The 19,502-nt window shown below is 37.2% G+C and overlaps 2 long non-coding RNA genes across 3 annotated transcripts; one reads left to right on the top strand and one right to left on the bottom strand.

The window, feature by feature from the left end:
* Nucleotides 1-7,906: 7,906 nt before the first annotated feature.
* On the bottom strand, nucleotides 7,907-9,488 carry LOC126608775 (uncharacterized). Its single transcript, XR_007617971.1, has 3 exons — nucleotides 8,972-9,488; nucleotides 8,716-8,846; nucleotides 7,907-8,062 (listed from the first exon to the last, which is right to left on the bottom strand). It is a non-coding gene; the product is annotated as an uncharacterized LOC126608775 (long non-coding RNA).
* A 2,217-nt stretch (nucleotides 9,489-11,705) lies between these two features.
* On the top strand, nucleotides 11,706-15,808 carry LOC126608768 (uncharacterized). 2 transcript variants are annotated; one of them, XR_007617962.1, is made up of 3 exons: nucleotides 11,706-12,469; nucleotides 14,915-15,041; nucleotides 15,325-15,808. It is a non-coding gene; the product is annotated as an uncharacterized LOC126608768 (long non-coding RNA). The 2 variants fall into 2 exon arrangements; XR_007617961.1 differs by lacking the exon at nucleotides 11,706-12,469 and having other exon boundaries at nucleotides 13,037-15,041.
* Nucleotides 15,809-19,502: the final 3,694 nt, after the last annotated feature.

Raw genomic sequence — 19,502 nt, 5'->3', positions numbered from 1 at the left:
GACCATTTAGATACTTTATGGTGTTAGTTGATGCATCGACACGTTGGTCACATGTATGTTTATTGTCCACACGCAAAGCTACATTTGCGAAACTCTGAGCACAAATTATTAAGCTTAAGGCTCACCACCTTGATTATTTGATTAAGTCGATTTGACTGGATAATGCTAGAGAATTTACGTCACAAACTTTTGATGATTATTGCATGTATATTGGGATTGATGTTGAACATCTTGTACCCCATGTTCACACTTAAAATGGCTTGGCATAAGCTTTCATAAAGCGGCTTTAATTGATAGCTCGGAATTTGGTTATGCGAACCAAACTGCAGGTATCTGCCTAGGGCTATGCAATATTGCACGCAGCTATGTTGGTCCGCTTGAGGCCCACCGCCACCCAACCTCATTCACCGTTACAGTTGATTACTGGATATGTGAATGATATCTAGCATTTATGTGTGTTTGGGTGCGCAGTTTGTGTGCCAATAACGCCGTCACTACGCATCAAAATGGGTCCTTATAAGAGAATGAGAATCTATGTCGATTATGATTCGCCATCAATCATTCGTTACTTAGAGCTATTGACAGGAGATCTCTTTACTGTACGTTTTGTGGATTGTCACTTTGAAGAGACAATATTCCCATCGTTAGGGGGAGATAAGAATGTTAACATTCCTATAAAAACTGCGAATTATCATGGTATACTCCCACTATGTCTCATTTAGAACCCCATGATAGGAGCATATTTATGCGACTTAGTTAGCTTGTTCTTGTTCATTTGTCTGGTTATTTCTTAGTTAATTATGTATTTTAAGCTATTTTTGTGTGTTTGTAGGTCATAATAACAAAGTTGGCAAAAAAGTGCATTTTGGAGCATTTTTGAGCATTTTTTAGCCAAGATTGGATAGTGCAAGCATGGAGACATAAGGATGGACGTTTTTGAAGATTTGAAGGCTAGAAATCAGCATGTGTGTGTGCAAGTGTGTTGACCTACAATTCCAAACATCCATCCACTACACCCATTACATCTACTCATTACCAAATACTCATCCACTACACCCATTACATCCACTCATTATCAAACATCCACCCACTACACCCATTACATCCACTCATTACCAAACACTCATCCACTACACCCATTACATCCATTCATTACCAAACATCCACCCACTACACCTATTACATCCACTCATTACAACTCCATACACTCATCTCCCTAGCCTATAAATACATCCACCATTCACCATAATTTGGGAGAGATCCATCCAAAGACACTACATTCACATCTCACACCTCCATCCAACCTAAACACATTTAGCCATTCCCTTCCATATATCCATACGCATCCATCAAACTACACCTTGTGCCGCAACAAAGAGAAGAATGAGGACCCTTGGACGTGCTTGCCATTCAAGTTGGATTGTTGGAGCGTTTTTAGGTGTTTTCTTTCTTTTGTTTTCAATGTCTAAATTTGTTTATCTTTGCTTTGTAAGTATGAGAAACTAAACCCCCCTTAGCTAGGGGGAATTCGAAACCATGTTCATGCTTGCAATATGATTTGATTACTTTCAGTTGTGAATTCAATTTACTTATCCATTTGAATTAAAACTGATTTGTGTATGTTGGTTGAGAGTGCACGCTTAATTTCCATGCATAAATATGATGCTAGGATATAAGGGAGTTTCACCTAATTGTTATGAACTTATATTCACAAGTAGTAAAGGTTGTTCGTCACAACCGTGTTAAGTAAATTCTTGGCATAAGTTTCATGCAATTCATAGTTACAAGTGTTTCGTCAATGCTTATGATTTTCATAGAACTTAATGATTCTTGCTTGTATCTCTATTATGCAATTCATGTAGGGAACTTGTGGGGAATGCTTTGGGTTGTTGTATGCAATCATCCAATTCAATGAAATTAGGAAAATCTAAGGATTAATTTAAACGTACCTAATTAATCTGGGGTGTTGAGGTTCATGGTTTATTGAAAAGCAACTGGAAATCGTTTTATATGCAAGTGTGTCATGTGTGGAGAAGAACCCTCTAGCTAGTCCATCATCCATAGTTTAACCCATTACCCATCAATTCACCTAAATTTGTCTAAGAATCTGTTTAAATTATTCTTGCTTTGTTTTCCTTATTTTCGTCCAAAACCAAAATCCCCTTATTTTATTAAAGTCATATTAGTTAGTACTTGTTTTAGATTGTGTTTTTAAGTGTTTTACGTCAAGATAAAATCAATTTTCATCCAAACTTAGTGTTAGTGGCATAAACTGCCTTAGAGTTGTTTTTAGGCAATTTTGAGTCTTTATAATCTGTTTTGAGTCTTGGTGACCTTGTTTTGAGTCTTGTAAGTTTAATTTCATGCTTTTAAGTTTGTTTTCACATATTTAAGTCAGTTTCAAGTGTTTAGCAATCCCTCCTAATCTCCGACCTAGAACGATCCCTACTTACATTCTTTACTACAATTGACAATAAGAGGGTTTAATTTGTGTGATAAGGTATTTCGCATCACCCCACACTACTCAGTTTGAAACTGAAATGCATTGTTTTTTAGACCTTTAGAGCATTGCTCAAAGTATGCCAGATGCTTTTATTGATCTAGCAAATGTGACGATATCACATGTATCGACTGCAAACACATTTGTAAGGATCAACATACTATAGGTACGTCGTAACACCACCTTGGAATGCTAAACTGTCCCTAAGGGTGGGGTAACCACACCTCCCACGACTTCATCAACTGCTCATACCATGAAGCATGATAGACCCCCTGGTTCAAATGATTCATAACCTCAAAAAAGGAAAACGGCACAAACTAGTGACCCTAATTTGAATCCGATCATCGCTTACTCATATGTTCCAACACATGAGGTTATTCTAGATTATGGTGACGTCTTAAATGAGATAAACAAGCCTCCCAAGAAGCGTGAAATTACACCGTATTAGATAAGGTTTGGAATCAGAATGAGATGATCGTTGACGATGCATTTACGTACACAATAGGTACTGACATCATGTTTAGCGAATGACATTGAACCACATTCCGTTGATGAATGTCGACGTAGAACGGATTGGTCAAGCTGGAAACAAGTAATCTAGGTCAAACTTAATTCGCTTGTGAAACGTAAGGTGTTTGGGCCCGTAGCTCCTGCTCCACCACATGTGAAGCTCGTGGGCTACAAGTGGGTTTTCGTGAGGAAGTGTAATGAAAAGAATGAAATAGTGCGATACAAAGCATGCCTTGTAGCACAAGGTTTCTCTCAACGCCCTGGGATTGATTACGAGGAGACATATTCCCCGTAATATACGTCATAACGTTCCGCTACCTTATCAGTTTGGTAATTTCCTAAAAACTTAATCTGCTGCTTATGGACATGGTAACCGCGTATCTATATGGGGATCTAGATACAAAAATCTATATGAAAGTTCCATACGGACTTCCGTTGACTGGTTCTAATAGTTCTAGACCATGGAACACTATTTTGATTATATTGAGGATATCACTTTATAGATTGAAACAATCTGTGGGAATGTGGTATAACCATCGAAGTGAATATATGACAAGTCAGGGTTATGTGAACAATGACTATGCCCATGCGTGTTCATCAAGAAGTCACATTCTGGTTTTGCGATCGTTGCAGTTTATGTCGACGACATGAACCTTATCGGAACTCTCGCAGAGCTTAAGGAAATTGTCGTTCACTTGAAATTAAAATTTGAGATGAAAGATCTTGGGAAAACTCGATATGGTCTTGGCCTGGAGATCGAGCATTATTCAGATGGAATCCTAGTACATCAATCGAATTACACCTAAAAGGTGTTGCGACATTTTAATAAGGATAAAGTGAAGCCTTCGAGTACTCCTATGGTCGTTCGGACTCTAGATGCTAAAAGAAATCATTTTTGTCTCAAGGAGGATAAGGAAGAGATTTTGGAGCCTGAAGTTCCATACCTAAGTGCAATTGGTGCTTTATTATACTTAAGTCAATGCACTAGACCCGACATCTTCTTCGCTATTAATCTTTTGGCTAGATATAACAATGCGCCTACATGCAGACACTGGAATGATGTTAAAGACATTTTTCCGCTACCTCAAAGGTACGACGAATTTAGGCTTGTCCTACATCCATGAATTCTTGAGAGGAACAGTTGCCCCTCGGTCATCGGGTTGATTCCCACCTTGTTGGTTACGCATATACTGAATATCTATTTGACCCACATAGAGCACGTTCTCAAACGGGCTATGTCTTTATCGTTGGAGACATCACTATATCTTGGAGGTTTGCCAAGCAACCACTAGTTACAACTTCTTCGAACCATGCTAAGATTCTCGCCTTGCATGAAGCCTCGCATAAATGCTTTTGGTTGAGAGCAGTCATGGAACATATTCGAAGCACTAGTGGTCTTACTTCCATCGTTGACCTTCCTACGACGATTTTTGAAGACAATGCAGCATGTATTGAGCAATTAAAAAAAGGATACATCAAGAGAGACAACACAATCACATAATGCCGAAGTTCTTTTACTCTCACCAGCAACAACAGCATCAGAACACTAAAGTTAAGCAAAATCGTTCCAAGGACAACTTGGCTTATCTCTTCACCAAGTCATTGCCCAAGTCTACTTTTCATAAGCTCGTCCAATGAATTAGTATGCGTAAATTATCTGAGTTGAATTGCTTGTAGTTCTCTTATTTGGAAGTTATATTTAGCTTAAGGGGAGTATCCAGAAGCATACTTACTTGATCTTAATGTATTTTTTTTTCCTACGATTAGGAGCATTTTTCCTACTGGGTTTTTGCTACCTAACGAGGTTTTGATAAGGCACCCATTCTGAGATGATCATACTCCATTGAGTTCACTACTTTCGTCCCTTATGACATTTGTTTTTTACAGTATGCATACTTCTCACTTTTCTCCTTAGTCTATGTGTTTTTACCTGCCTTAGGTTTTACCATAGTAAGGTTTTGTGAGTTTTACTACCAATGCATACTTTCTTTAAATTTGAAACTCGCATTCGCCCGTTGTGACAACGACTTCATCAAATGTTCTACCTCAACTGCTGAAGATCTAATGTGAAGTTTTGTTTGAGTACAGTCAAGGGGAGTGTTGTAGTAATATTTAGAAGGGTTTTTATCACCAATGGTCCTTGAGATTGTCTAAACTCATCATTTTAGTCCCTCACTTTCAAAATCAATCAATGTCGTCCCTGACATTCAACACCGCACATCAATTTGGTCATTCCATTTATATTCCGTCAACTATTTATATTAGTTTGCATGTGGGACCCACAAATCCAATAAAATAGTGACATGTGGATTACACAAAATAAGGGGTTTTATCACAAATCGTCTCTGACATTGATCAAACTCCTCATTTTGGTACCTAAGTTTCAAAAATCAATAAATTTGGTCATTGGCTTTCACTACTGCACATCAATTTAGTCATTCCGTTAAATTTCGTCTAAATTTTTTGTTAGTGTGATAATATGATCCTACTGGTAAAATCATATGGCACCACATGGATTAATTATAAAAATATATATATTTTTTAAGATTTAAAATTAAAAGTACTATAAGAAATAAAAAAAATAAAACTCAAATGAAAAAAAAAAGACATCATCGTCTTCATCTAGGTATGCTAAAAAAGAAAAGGAACGCACCATGACACCACTAAATCTCTTGTCCTCCGTGAACTCACTTCTCATTCTCTCTAATTGGTTATAACCCTATCAAATTTGAATTGAATTTGGATTCGATTTTATGGAATCTAGGTTGAATCTTATTTTCCAATCGGGATTGTGGGATGCGGGAGAAATGTCAGCGCGAAATACTCGCCATTGGTTCACTTAAAAAAAAAAATTGTTATAGTTAATCCACTTGCTCCATATGATTGGACTAGTGGGACCACATCTTCACACTAACAAAAAATATTGACGAAATTTTATTGATGTGCGATAGTGAAAGTTAGGGACTAAATTTATTGATTTTTGAAACTCAAAGACCAAAATGAGAAGTTTGATCAATGTCAGGGACCATTTGTGATAAAAATCCTTCTTTTGTGTAATCCATGTGTCACAATTTTATTAGATTTGTGAGTCCCACATGCAAACTAACAGAAATAATTGACGGAATGACCAAATTGAGGTGCAATGGCGAATGTCAGGGACAACATTGATTGATTTTGAAAGTGAAGGACCAAAATGATGAGTTTTGGTCAATCTCAGGGACCATTGGTGATAAAAACCATATTTAGAATATGAATGTGATTGTGTAAATCCTAGTGTATTTAGGAATATCATGGAATATTTTCTGTAATAGATATTATCCTATTAGAGTTGTAATATTATTAAAGTAAGGATTTAACCTATCATACTATTATAAATGAAGACACAATAAGGTGAAATACAATACACCTCACAATTAAATCTCTCTCTTCCCTATTTTACCGCCGCCCTCCCCTTCCCCATTCACTTAAAATAGTTCAATCATTAGGCATACAACAAATTCAAGATAAAAAGGTTTTTAGCAAATTTGATTACTCGCTTTTCGAGCGAGTTCCCGTAGGATTTCCAGCTATAGTTATTATTGGACGGGAACATGCATTATTGATTTATTATTTTCCAAATTTTGCTACAGTCATTGGACGGAAACATGCATTATTATTTTCTAAATTTTAAATTCTGAGCGTGATTTTTAACCTTGAAACAAGCACAATTAAGGGATATGTTGAATCAGAAGGTTATGATTTATGGCAAGAGGCACATTTATGAAAAAACGGTAGGCTTTGCATCCATTCGGTGGAAATGAAAGTATGCAGGAGGCACGTATTCACGCACACTTTCAATTGAAGGACATGATTTTTTATAGGCACACTTCGGAAATGTCCACGAGTCCACGTTGGCCGCAATTTATATATCATATACTCAGATAAAAACTCTTTCTTATTCTCTTCCTATACATCTTAATTCTACAATTTATTTCTAGCCATTTTTAAAGGAATGTATTTAATTTTACTGTTTGTAGATTCCAAACTTTGTTGTGATTTGCCAAGAACTCTTTAGCAAACTTGTTTGAGTGGGACAAATAACACTTTAAAGAAACGACTAAATCGTATGTCAAAGTCATTTTCAGATTATTCTATATATTTTTACATTTATTTAAATAGTGACTTCTTCTCTATATTTTTACATTTATTTAAACAGTGATTTCATCTCTACCCACGTGTCCAAGATTTTTTTTAATTTTTTTATTAGCAAACAATATTATATACACTAAGGGGGTGGAAGAGTAAGCTAAACCTCACAATGGGCTAACAATAATATGTTTCAAATTCGCTGTTGGTGAGAATCGAACTTAAAAGTTCTCACTTACAAATGAAAAATAATATTATTAGACCGTAATACTAAGCGATCATGTACCCAAGACTTTACTAAAACACAACCCATTTGTTTTTTTTTTCTTTCGCTTCAACTTCCATGCTTCGTAGCATTAATTTTTTTTTTTTGTTCTCACTTACAAATGAAAAAGAATATTATTAGACCGTAGTACTAAGCGATCATGTATAGGGGTGGTTCGGTATGGGATCCCATACCGAAACCCTTGTCCCGATTCCCATACCGAAATTTTCGGGAATCCCAATTTCAATACCGATCCCAAACCAAATTTTCGGGAATCCTAATTTTCGGGAATCCCGAAATAGTTTCGGGATTTCGGGACAAATCGGGAATCCCGAAATAATTTTGGGCTTTTGGCAAGCGGCCCAGCCTCAAACTTGATTTATACGGCCGGCACGATGATCAACAAGACCGGCCAGCAGCTCGGGCACCACACCAACCTGTACAATAAATGTTCAGAATTATACGTAGGCTGAGAGTGGTAATGAACAAAATTAATCAATTGCCTAGAAATGTATTTTCAGCCAAAGATCTTTCTTTTCTTTACCTGTTCCTTTCATGAAAAGAAAGAAGGGAAGTTCACAAATTTGACTCCTTGGTCGGTGGGGAAGGAAGAAAACACAATTCTCTTCATCAACCATCGCATCTGAACCATGTGCTTGAACCTGTAAGAAGATGAGTTTCAGACAAGAATGCTTCATAAGAAGATGAATAATCTGGTTCATGCTCAAAAACTTCACCAATCCATACTTGCCAGTATCCCGATGTTGACAAAGTGCAATGGAAAAATGATCAAATGCACAAAAAACAGGTTTAGCCTGTGTACTAATACTAGAACTGAGAATAACTATCCTTTTCTGCCTATAGCAGCATATGGCACACGGACAAGGCGGGCGGTAGCTTTTTGACTCAAAAGGAAACAAGTGTTGATGATTCCAAACTAAAATCTTACAAATTAAAATGTAGGAAAATGCAGTCTTCAAATATCAACTCAGCTTTCCCAGGAGTTGGTGCAATAAGTGTTAATACAGTTGAACTTCCGAAATAAGCATTCACTCAATGATTTTAGAGTGAGACTATTTTAGACACTCATGCTTTCGAACTCAGCATTTACTCAATATTAAGTTCAGAAACTAAGAGTAACTCGCACTACTTAAAAAAATTCAACAAAACATCATAAGAGAAGAGGTGCTATACAAACATGTATAAAATTATACCGATAGTGATGTGAAATTGCACCCATACACATTGCAAAAACTTCACCATTGCAAAAGAAGAAAAATGCAGAGCAACAATCAAAATCATTCCTTGTCCTTACAACATAAATCTCTCGCTTAAACTCTGTGGCAAGACACTCAATTGCAATGTCATCTCCGAAAGCTGCAGCATGACCTTCTCTGACCCAAACTCACGCAGTACTTCAACTAATAACCCTCGAATCAATGCTCCCTAGAAAACCACAACAGACCTGCCTAAATTCTGTGAAGAGACAAAATCACAAAAGAAAAGAGAAAGAGCGAGAGGTGTGTGTGTGACAGTGAGATAGAGAGATTTCAGAAAACTAAATTAATTACCTAATTTCAGAAAACCAAGTGAGACCGTGAGAGAGATCCCCAGTTCTGTCCGTGAGAGAGAACCCTCGAATCAATGCAGTTCTGTGACCATGAGAGAGAGAGATCGCGAGAGAGAGTGGTGGTTGTGTGGTGAAGGAAGGCTGGAGAGTCAGAGACGAGAGTATGGTGTGGTGGTGGGCCGGTGGCTGGTCGGAATTCGACAGTCTGGTGAGGGACGGACGACGTTGGTGAGGGCCGGAGGCTAAGGGTCAGGGCTGCACTTCGAAACAAATGAACGGAGGAACTGAAATGTTCAAATGTGATCTGACCTAAAAAAGAAATCAACGGCACAGATTAAATCCAAAACAATCAACGGTTGAAATAATTCTCTTATAATTAAAAAATTATATATATATATATATTTTTTTTTTCGGTTCGGTATGGGAATACCGAAAAAATGAAATGCAATACCGAATCCCATACCGAAACTTTCGGTTTGGTTTGGGATTACATCCCGAAAATTTCGGGAATTTTGGTTTGGGATCGGGATTTTTTTGGTTTTGTTTGGGATTTTTGGGATTTTTTTCCAGCCCTAATCATGTACCCAAGACTTTACTAAAACACAACCCATTTGTTTTTTTTTTTCTTTTCGCTTCAACTTCCATACTTCGTAGCATTAATTTTTTTTTTTTTTTGGTATGCTCAATTTGTAATATAACGTGAAAATGCATGGGTGATTGCATAAGCATGCACCGACTGCGCATAACAGCATGCTCAGCACAGTATGACGCATCCAAAACATTTGGTTGTATTCCCTCCCTCTCCTTTCGACCAAACATAAAATATCCTCCGTCTCCGTCTTGAGTTGAAAGTTGAAAGAAGCAACGATTTCCAAAGTCAAATAATATGATAATGGTAAAATATTAGTTTTTTAGCCAATATGATCTTTGAGATTTACATAATATATAAATTTGGTCACTGAGATTGAAAATCAATTTAAATGGTCCCTGAGATTATCCATCATCCATTATTTTGGTCATTCCGTTAAAAACTCCGTTAAGTGGTCCCGAAGCTCATACCGGAAACAAAAAATTTTGACCGAAAGTTTAGGCAATTTTAAAGATTCATAACTCAATCATTTCTTAACCAAATTCGACCCATAATATATCAAAATAAAGATAGGCAATTGTTGAACAAGATTATACATATTTAAAAGCCTAATAGTTGTAGGAGATGGCCTGAAAATAGCCTGAAATGTGACTGATCTGAGAAAAAACTGGAAAACTCGTCTGAAACTGGGTGAACTTTAAACGTTCATACTTCTTTAATACTCAACGAAATCAAGTGATTCAAAGATGAAAACCATACTTCTCAATGAGACGAAGAAAATGGTAGCTTTCTCGACGGCTAAATCGCAGTGGTTTTGCCAGAAAAATGTTCGAAAGTGGTTATCTTTGTCTCGTTGAGTTAGCCACTTTCGAGCCGTTTTCCTGCCAAACCACGACAAACAGTCACAAGTTCATACTTTCTTTTTTGGACTTGGATTGTTTGCCCTCCCATTTCGGTGCCCTCCCAGTGCCCTCCTGTTTTGTGTTGTCACGATTAAGCCACATCAACATTTTATATTATTTTTTTATAAAAATAATAAAACAAAAAGAAATAGTAATATAAAATGTTGACGTGGCTTAACCGTGACCACACAAATAGGAGGGCACGGGAAGGGCACCGAAATGGGAGGGCAGACAATCCAAGTCCTTCTTTTTTACTAGTAATTTTTTACTATAATAAGTCAAGATCAGAGCAGGCACAATGACGTGGGGCGTGTCTGGTGCTATCGTATATAAGAGAAAGGTTAGATTGCATTTAGGAAGGATGTTTCTCTTTAACTAGAAATATCTTAATATAAGAAAGCGTAAAAAAAAATGTTTTAGCCGTTGAGAAATGTATTATTTTCTTCGTCTCGTTGAGAAGTATGATTTTTAGTTGAATCACTCGATTTCATTGAGTATTGAAGAAGTTATGAATGTTTAAAATTTAACCAGTTTCCGGCGAATTTCCCAGTTTTTCCGCTGACTAGTCACATTTCAGGCTATTTTCCGACCATCTGCAGCAACCATTGGCCTTCCAAATATGTATAATCTTGTTCTACACTTTCTTATCTTCATTATGATATATTATGAGTTGAATTTGGTTAAGAAACGATTGAGTTACGAAGTTTTGAAAATTGTCCAAACATCTGGCAAAAAATTTCAGTTTCTGATACGAGCTTCGAGACCACTTAACGGAGTTTTTTAATGAAATGACAAAAATAATAGATGGTGGACAATCTCAGTGATCATTTCTATTGATTTTCAATCTCGGAGACCAAAGTTATGTGTCATGCAAATCTCATGGACCATTTTGGCTAAAAAGCCTAAAATATTTAATTGGGTAAATCTCAGTTTACTACCCTTAGTTTAGTAGTTTTTTACATTTAATACATAAGTACTTTTTTGTTCCAGAGTCATACCGAAAGTGTTAATTTTGAAACAGTCTCATACATCTATTAGTCTGGCTGTTAAGTCTTTCGTTAACTGATGATGTGACGTTCATGTAGACAATAACTAGGCGCCAGTGTCATTAAAAGGTTCACGTGAAAATTTAAAAATCAAAAAAAAATTTCTCCCCCCAAATTTAAAATATTAAAATAATTAATTAAAAAAATAAAAAATAAAAAATAAAAAATAAACCCAAAACACCCTTCGTCTTCCCCAGCCGACACCCCTCCCACCCACCAACACCCTTCCCCTTCCCTGATACCCACCCCTACCACCAAGCCTTTTCTCCTTCCCCAAAAACCCAGCCCCTTCCCTTCCCCCAAAACCCCAAAATTCCATCCTTCCGTTTTCTCCTCTGCGACAAACAGCAAAAAAAACCACAAATGTTCGCAAGGCTTTCACTTCCGGGAAGCCCGAGACGCCGCTCCAGCACCTCTACCACTTCGCCGGATCCAAGAAGTCCAAAATCGAGGAGGTCTGCAAGGTCCACTACCAAGATTTCATCCTCGCCGTCGACGGACTCCGATCTGTTCTCTCCGACGTCGATTCTCTCAAGTCTTCTCTCTCCGATTCCAACACCAAGCTCCAGTCTGTCGACCTCCCTCTTCTATCCTCCCTCGACGCCTTCGTTGAAGCCTAAAACAGATCCCGCAATGTCAACCTCGCGCTCGAATCGGTCCGAAAGTGTATTCGGATACAAAAGCGGAGGTTCACAGTTTATTTTAGCCTAGTATTGAAGTACACCAATCACAGGTTCACAGTTTCTTTCTCTAGACCAGCAATGGCAGCAGTGGCAGTGAACGAACTGAAACTCGGAACGACGTCGCAGGCCTATTGGAAGGCAAAGCAGTGAGCGACACCAAGGTTCTGATATCCGACCTCTGCCGCCAGTTCTACAATCTCGGATAGGTCGCAGGGACCTGCAGCAGCATCACAATCAAAGTTCCTAAGCCCGAGCAGCTCGTAGTCATGTCCCTATCTGGTATCTCTCTCTTTCTCTCTCTTTCTCTCTCTGTAATCGTTTAGTTTCACTTTTGAGTTTTTGGGGTTTCTGGGTATTCATGGATTTTGCTCAATTTGCTAAAGTTTGTGTTTTGTTTGTTCTTTTGGTTGTTTGCTTTCTGGGTTTATGTAATTTCTGCTAAATGTTGAATCTTTTGGCTCTTCTATGTTGCTTGGTATATAGATTAATTGTGGGGTTTGTTTTGTGTTGATTAGTTAGTGTTATTTTAGTATGAGCTCGACAGGTTGGCTGTTTGATTAGTGAGACTTATTTTTGGAGGAAGGGAATGGGCTGAGTTTTTGGGGAAGGAGAAAAAGCTTGGTGTTAGGGGTGGGTATCAGGGAAAGGGAAGGGTGTCGGTGGATGGAGGGGATGGAGGGGTGTCGGGCGGGGAAGACGCAAGGGTTCGGGTTATTTATTTATTTATTTTAATATTTTTGAGAGAGAATTTTTTTTTTGAATTTTTAATTTCCAAGTGGATCCCTTAATGACACGTGACGTTCAGTCATTATCTACATGGGCGTCATCAGTTAATTGGAGACTTAACAGCTAAACTAATAGATGTATGAGACTGTCCCAAAATTAACATTTAAGTATAATTTTGGGACGAAAAAAACTTCATGGACTAAATGTTGAAAAACACGAAACTTAAAGGTAGTAAATTGAGATTTACCCTATTTAATTTATCAGCTTATTTGGTTTTTTTTTTTTTTTTTCTCTTTAACTTGCATACTTACAGACATTATGCCCGAGGGTTTTAGGATACAGCACAACACTCATTGTTGACATTATTATGTGAATAATATTTATATTTACGGAGATATTTGAATTTTTTTTTTCTCTTGGTCTCATATGAAATTTGTTGTGACGTGTTTTAATAATTTTTGTACAAGTAGTCCTGATACCGATGGTAATAAAGAAGGGGAAATTTGAAAAAATAATGAAAATTTAGATCTCACATAGAATTATAGCAATAGATTTAAACTTCTGATAATTATAACCATAAGTTAATATGAAAGTATTAATATACTTTCAAATGAGTTTTCCTAAAAACCCTAAATTTGTAACACAAAAATCAAAATTTACATTTCAAAAGAATTAAAAGCGATTCTTTTGTTCCCAAAATTCTTAAAAATTGAATTCTTTCATCCCAAAATTAAAAAATTTACATACCTATTAACTATTAGCTAAGATGACGATTGTCAAAACCAGAATGTGACTTCTTAATGAACATGCATGGACATAATTAGTTGTTCACATAACCTTTATCAAATACTCACTCAGATGGTTATACCACATTCGTCATAATTGCTTCAATCATAGAGTGAACGCCTCAATCTAATTGAGAGGTTGTGGGACCATGATTTTCCATAGCAGAGTAAGGCGGCTCAGAATACGCATACCTCAAAAGTCTAGTCATGGACTTAACAGTCTCCAGTAAGGAGTTGAATAAATATATCAACGATGCCACCATCATCATATTCTGGAATCAGCGGGCAAAGTCCAACGACTTCACTAAGGGCTGGTTTGGTATTGCCGTGCTTTGAAAAAAAGCTGTTGTGAGAATAAGCGGTTGTGCTGTGAGAATAAGTCGCTGTAAAATAAATTAGCAGGGTGTTTGGTAAACTTCTTTGTAAAAGTGCTTTTGGAAAGAAAAAAAAAGCAGTCTGATTGTAGGTCTTTTCATTAAAGGAGCCATGTAGCTCCGTGTGCTTTGAAAAAAAAACCAGTTTTCCAAAGCTGCAATTAGCAACTTCAGCTTTTTCCTTTGATTTCAGCTTATTCTCACAGCAGCTTCCAAAAGAAGCCCTTTTTTTTTCAATTTACCAAACACCTAAAACCCTCACAGCTTTTTTTCATGAGTACTTTTTTTTTAAGCACCTCACTCCCAAACCACCCCTAAGATTGATCATCTTGTTCCGCAAGATACGAAAACCTAATCTTGCAAGGAATCATGTTTCCCAATCTTGGAGTCCTTACCATCTAAGGATTGGTGTGCCTCGCAAGTAATCACACTATGCAATATCTACTTCCTAGCTAGATATCCTTTTGAATCTCCAGGTTTAATAAGGATTCTATTCTAAAAGGTCCTCTTCTCGACTGGTATAAATATACCCATCTAGAGTTTGGTTTTAGTAACGCAATTCCTGCACTGTTACTCTTTTGCCAATTGCTTGAATCTTAATATTGCATGCTACTTTTGAGTCTTAAAATTTTATAGATCATTCATAACCTTAGCTGGACCGTAATTGAAGTGTCAGATATGTATTTACAAAAGTTTTGCAACTCATTCCTACTTGGGCTTTTTGTTCCTGTACTATATGTTATTAGTGTTAGAAGTGATTCCCCTTTGGTTTTGTACACGTTGATCATCTTCCTTTTAAATCTTTGATGAGTCTGCCAAGTATTTTCCTTGATTTTTAGCGGAGCTTCCGCTAGAACCTTCACTGTCAAAGACCTAAGTGGAGGCAAATGAGTATGGCTGATTATCCCAGGCTTTGACTGTTGCTGCTATATTATCTGCAGAAACCACATTGCTTCCTGGTCGAAGGTAAGCTTGTTAAATTTTTCCCAGAAGGTGGTGCCCTGCCCTTATGTATGTTGTGAAAGTTAATAGCATGCGTTGTGTTCTAAGAATCTGAAAAATACTCAAATATCATACGTCGAACTAAATGCACACGCATCTGCACACAAACGTTACCACACATATGGTTAAAGTTGCGTACCTCTAAACATTAGAAAGATATTTGTGGACCTCTGCACTTTCCACGAGGCACTTGAGGTATGAATATTTCGTTTGAGATGATTATTGTTGAGTATGCCTCCTTTTGCAGCAAGAGCAAGGAGAAGAAGAGGAAGCATGAATATTTGGACCTTCCTGATGGTTCTGGCTGGGGTGATCATATCCAGTTGCTACAGATATATGAGTGTTGGCATCAAACTGACTATGACATTGATTGGTGCAAGGATTATCGCTGTAGGTACCTTTTTAATATTCTGTATAAGAAAAACCTGATATATTCAGGGCATTGGTGACATGATCCTAGAATTTGCTTGTTATGTTTCTGGAACTCATTGATTGTAGGTAAGAGGGATGAAGTTTGTCGAGGATGTAAGGAAACAGCTATCTAAAATCATGCAGAAAATAGCAAAAGGCGAGTAAGCTACTGTTGGGGAAAAACTTAGAGTACACAACTGTAACACAAGTGTTGAAGAGACAACACAAGTAAACAAATTACTTGTATTACACTTACAAAAGATTACAACACAAAAACTCTCAAGGACACTCTTTAGAAGTTATGACACTCACTTTTTCTAGAGACACACTCTAGACTACTCACATTCTTCAAAAGACTACTCACTTACAAGGCTTCTCACTCTCTTACTTAAGTATCTTCTTAGCCACTTTCTTGATTTGTTGATTCAACATCACACCCATATTTATAGGTGAGGGTTTGGCATTCTACTAGTTTCTAGTTCTTTCTACAAACTAGAACTAGTTTCTAGTTTTTAGTATATTCTACAAACCTCTAGCTTAGATAATTCTAGACTAGCCATCCTACTTTGCATGCTAGAATCTTCTAGAACAATTCCATGCATGTTTGAACTAGAACAATCTAGTTCATTTGGACCGATTGATCTTAATGGGCTTGTGTTGATCTTTAACACTCCCCCTCAACACCAGCTCATTCTTTTCTTCTCGTTGAGTCAACGCTTTATCTTGAACACCCATTTGCATGATATGGGTTTCACATCTCTTGGCCTTGCCACTGGATCCCATGTTTGATGTTTCTTTAACACATCGACCTCTTCTCCTAGCTTTACACCACTAAGAAATTTGTGATGCTTCTTTACGCATCTCAACTTCAACTGCTTCTTCTACTATGGCTGCGTTGGCGTATTTGGGATTTGGCTTCAGTATTCTTGTTGACCTCCTTAGTTGTGATCATGGAATTGATACTTCCACTTCACTAGGTCTAACTTCTCCTGGTTGTTGGTACACACTAGTTTTCCAAGGAATCTCACTCCCCCAATTTCATGAATTGCATTTCTTGTTTCGGGTGCGGTCCACCACACCATTGATTCCCTAGTATTTAGTAAATGTTGGAGTAATCCATAATCAGAATTCAATTCCCCTTTTTTTATTCCCATTACCCTTATGTAAATGTGCCCTAAGAGAGATATATTTACTTGCGTTGGTCGACTTTATTTTTATTAAAAATTGGTACAAATTATAGTACAAATATGTAACACATTATTCTTTAACAAGACATAAGGCCCGTTTAAGTATTAACGGATTATGATATATGATGAATTTTTTTTTATATAACGATAAATATTTAACGAGAGGGGATAATTTAATGAACACAAATATTCAATAAACATTATACTTACACAAATATTAAAATCAAATTTCACACTTGACCAAATAAGCATAGCAATTCATACATAGAGTTCAAAAATATTAAAATTACATGTCATTGAATAAATATAACAAGTCTTACATGGAGAGATCCAAATTATTAAAATTACACGCCCTGAATAAATATGACAAGTCTTGCATGGAGAGATACGAATATAAAAACGTAACTAGTAGGAAAAGACGACTATTGCTCTAATACATTCAAAAGAAGAGGAATGGACCATGCATTCTGCTGATAACTAGCTCTCTCTCCCCATCTTTCTACTGATCTGAAAATAACAATGGAAGTGAAAATAATTAAAAATAATTATTAATAAGATACTCAGACAAAAAACAAAAGAAATAAGCAACTTAACAAACATTGGTTTAGTTGTAGTTTGCCTAATTTTTTGTTGCCAATTGTCGCATTTGTAATTTTTTAGTGTATTTTTTATTTGAGCAACATCAACAACTCATATATTATATATACGCAAATCATAGTTTAGTAAAATATGGAACACGTGTGGTGTATAGGTGTTATTTGGGAGTTTTTTTTTTTTTAAATGTGTATACACGTAAAATATCTGTATTAATAATTTTGAGGCCAGAAATATACTCTCAAAAAATATAAACATGAATTAATTAAAACGATTTTTCTATAAAGTAACTATAAGAAGAAAGCACCAATCACTTGGGTTTTAAACTAACTATTGAGTTAAAGCCTAAAAAGCTTAACATGTCCCAAACACACATAAATCAATAAATGGTAATTCTGAGAAAAAAAATTATAAGAAAAAAGCAAAAAAGTATGAAGAGACTTTAAATACCCAAATTTTAATAGTTTTATGTGATATAGTTCCAAAATAGAACAGAGATGTCAGCTATGACATGGGTCGCGCGGTCCCAGTTGTGAGATATGACGTGGATCACGCGAACCCAGTTGTAAGATAGGACATGGATAGCGCGGTCTTGGACATTTCGAAACCTTAAGTTAAGCAACAATAGGACCACCAGAAGAGGATTGAAGGAATAAAGCATTGGATTATAAAATTGGGGTGCGAGTATGCCGCGCAACGCGAGCCAGTAGGTAGCCCACACTAGGCCAAGTCCTACCCAGATAACAAAGCGGTGTAGAAGTTGGGCGGAGAGAACAAAAAGTCCAAACCAAACAATAAACAGTGCCGCCGTGGTCACGACAGAGAAAATGTAGAAAGGGGGAAGGCATGGGCAGTTATTCAGTTTGCACTCACAACTAGACGGATCGACGGAGGGAGGTTTGACAAAGTAGGTTGGATCCACCCCAAGGGGAAACATAATGGTAGCTAAGGCCAAGAGGATGGTCAGAGTTATGTGTGTTTGCGGATATGGAGGTGAATTTGTAGGAGGGTTTTGATTTTCATTGTCCGCCATAGTGGTGGTCAGCTGGGAGAAGAAAGGGAGAAATAAGAAACGAGAGCTGAGTTGGCGGAAGTGGTGTAGAGAGAGGCAGGTAAGAAGGTAGCGTGAGAAAGAGTTATGAGACAGTATATATATATATAGCGGCGAAAGATTTTTTACAATAACTCAAAAGAGACTGGGACCCTTATTATTATAACAACTCAAAAGAGAATGGGACAATTTGTTCTCGGGGAGAATGGGGGACATTGTTATGATAACTCAAAAGATACTGGGACCCTTATTATTATAATAACTCAAAAGAGAATGGGACAATTTGTTCTCGGGAGAATGGGGGACCCTTATATTATGATAACTCAAAAGAGACTGGGACCCTTATTATTATAATTACTCAAAAGAGAATGGGACAATTTGTACCCGGGAGAATGGGACAATTTGCGCTCGTGGGAGTGCTTCTTGGAGGAGGGACTGGAAAAGTAAATGCTTCTTAGAGGAGGACTGGAAAAGAAAGTCGTGGGAGGACTGCTTCGTAATTTTCAGAGTTGGCTTTGCATGACAAACCGGTTGAGATTTTTTGAGACAATTTGTTGTTTGGGGGGGGGAGGGGGAGGGAGGACTAGAAAAGAAAGTCATGGGAGTGAAAGTCGTGGGACAATTTGCGCTCGTGGGAGTGCTTCTTGGAGGAGGGACTGGAAAAGTAAATGCTTCTTGGAGGAGGACTGGAAAAGAAAGTCGTGGGAGGACTGCTTCGTAATTTTCAGAGTTGGCTTTGCATGACAAACCGGTTGAGATTTTTTGAGACAATTTGTTGTTTGTTGTTTGGGGGGGGGGGAGGGGGGGAGGACTAGAAAAGAAAGTCATGGGAGTGAAAGTCGTGGGAGTGCTTCTTGGAGGAGGGACTGGAAAAGAAAGTGCTTCTTGGAGGAGGGACTGAAAAAGAAAGTCGTGGGAGGACTGCTTCGTAATTTTCAGAGTTGGCTTCTTAATTTATAAACTATTGTACATTGCAATCAACGACTAGGATTTCCACATCTCAGTCATTTCTTGTATATCGTGCGATTAAATTTCGTTAAGTATTATTTGTGTTTAATTTAAAATAATAAAAATATTATATTACTATGCTACTTAGAAAAAGAATCCCTTCCGGAATATGTTATAGGGGTGCGATATCCACACATCTCATTTTACTTCTCACACACTCTTCTAATTTTTGGC

This window comes from Malus sylvestris, chromosome 16 (genome assembly GCF_916048215.2).
Source record: "Malus sylvestris chromosome 16, drMalSylv7.2, whole genome shotgun sequence".
Taxonomy (NCBI): Eukaryota; Viridiplantae; Streptophyta; class Magnoliopsida; order Rosales; family Rosaceae; genus Malus; species Malus sylvestris.
Note: the sequence above shows the minus strand (reverse complement) of the source record. Positions and strands in the feature narration are given on the sequence as shown.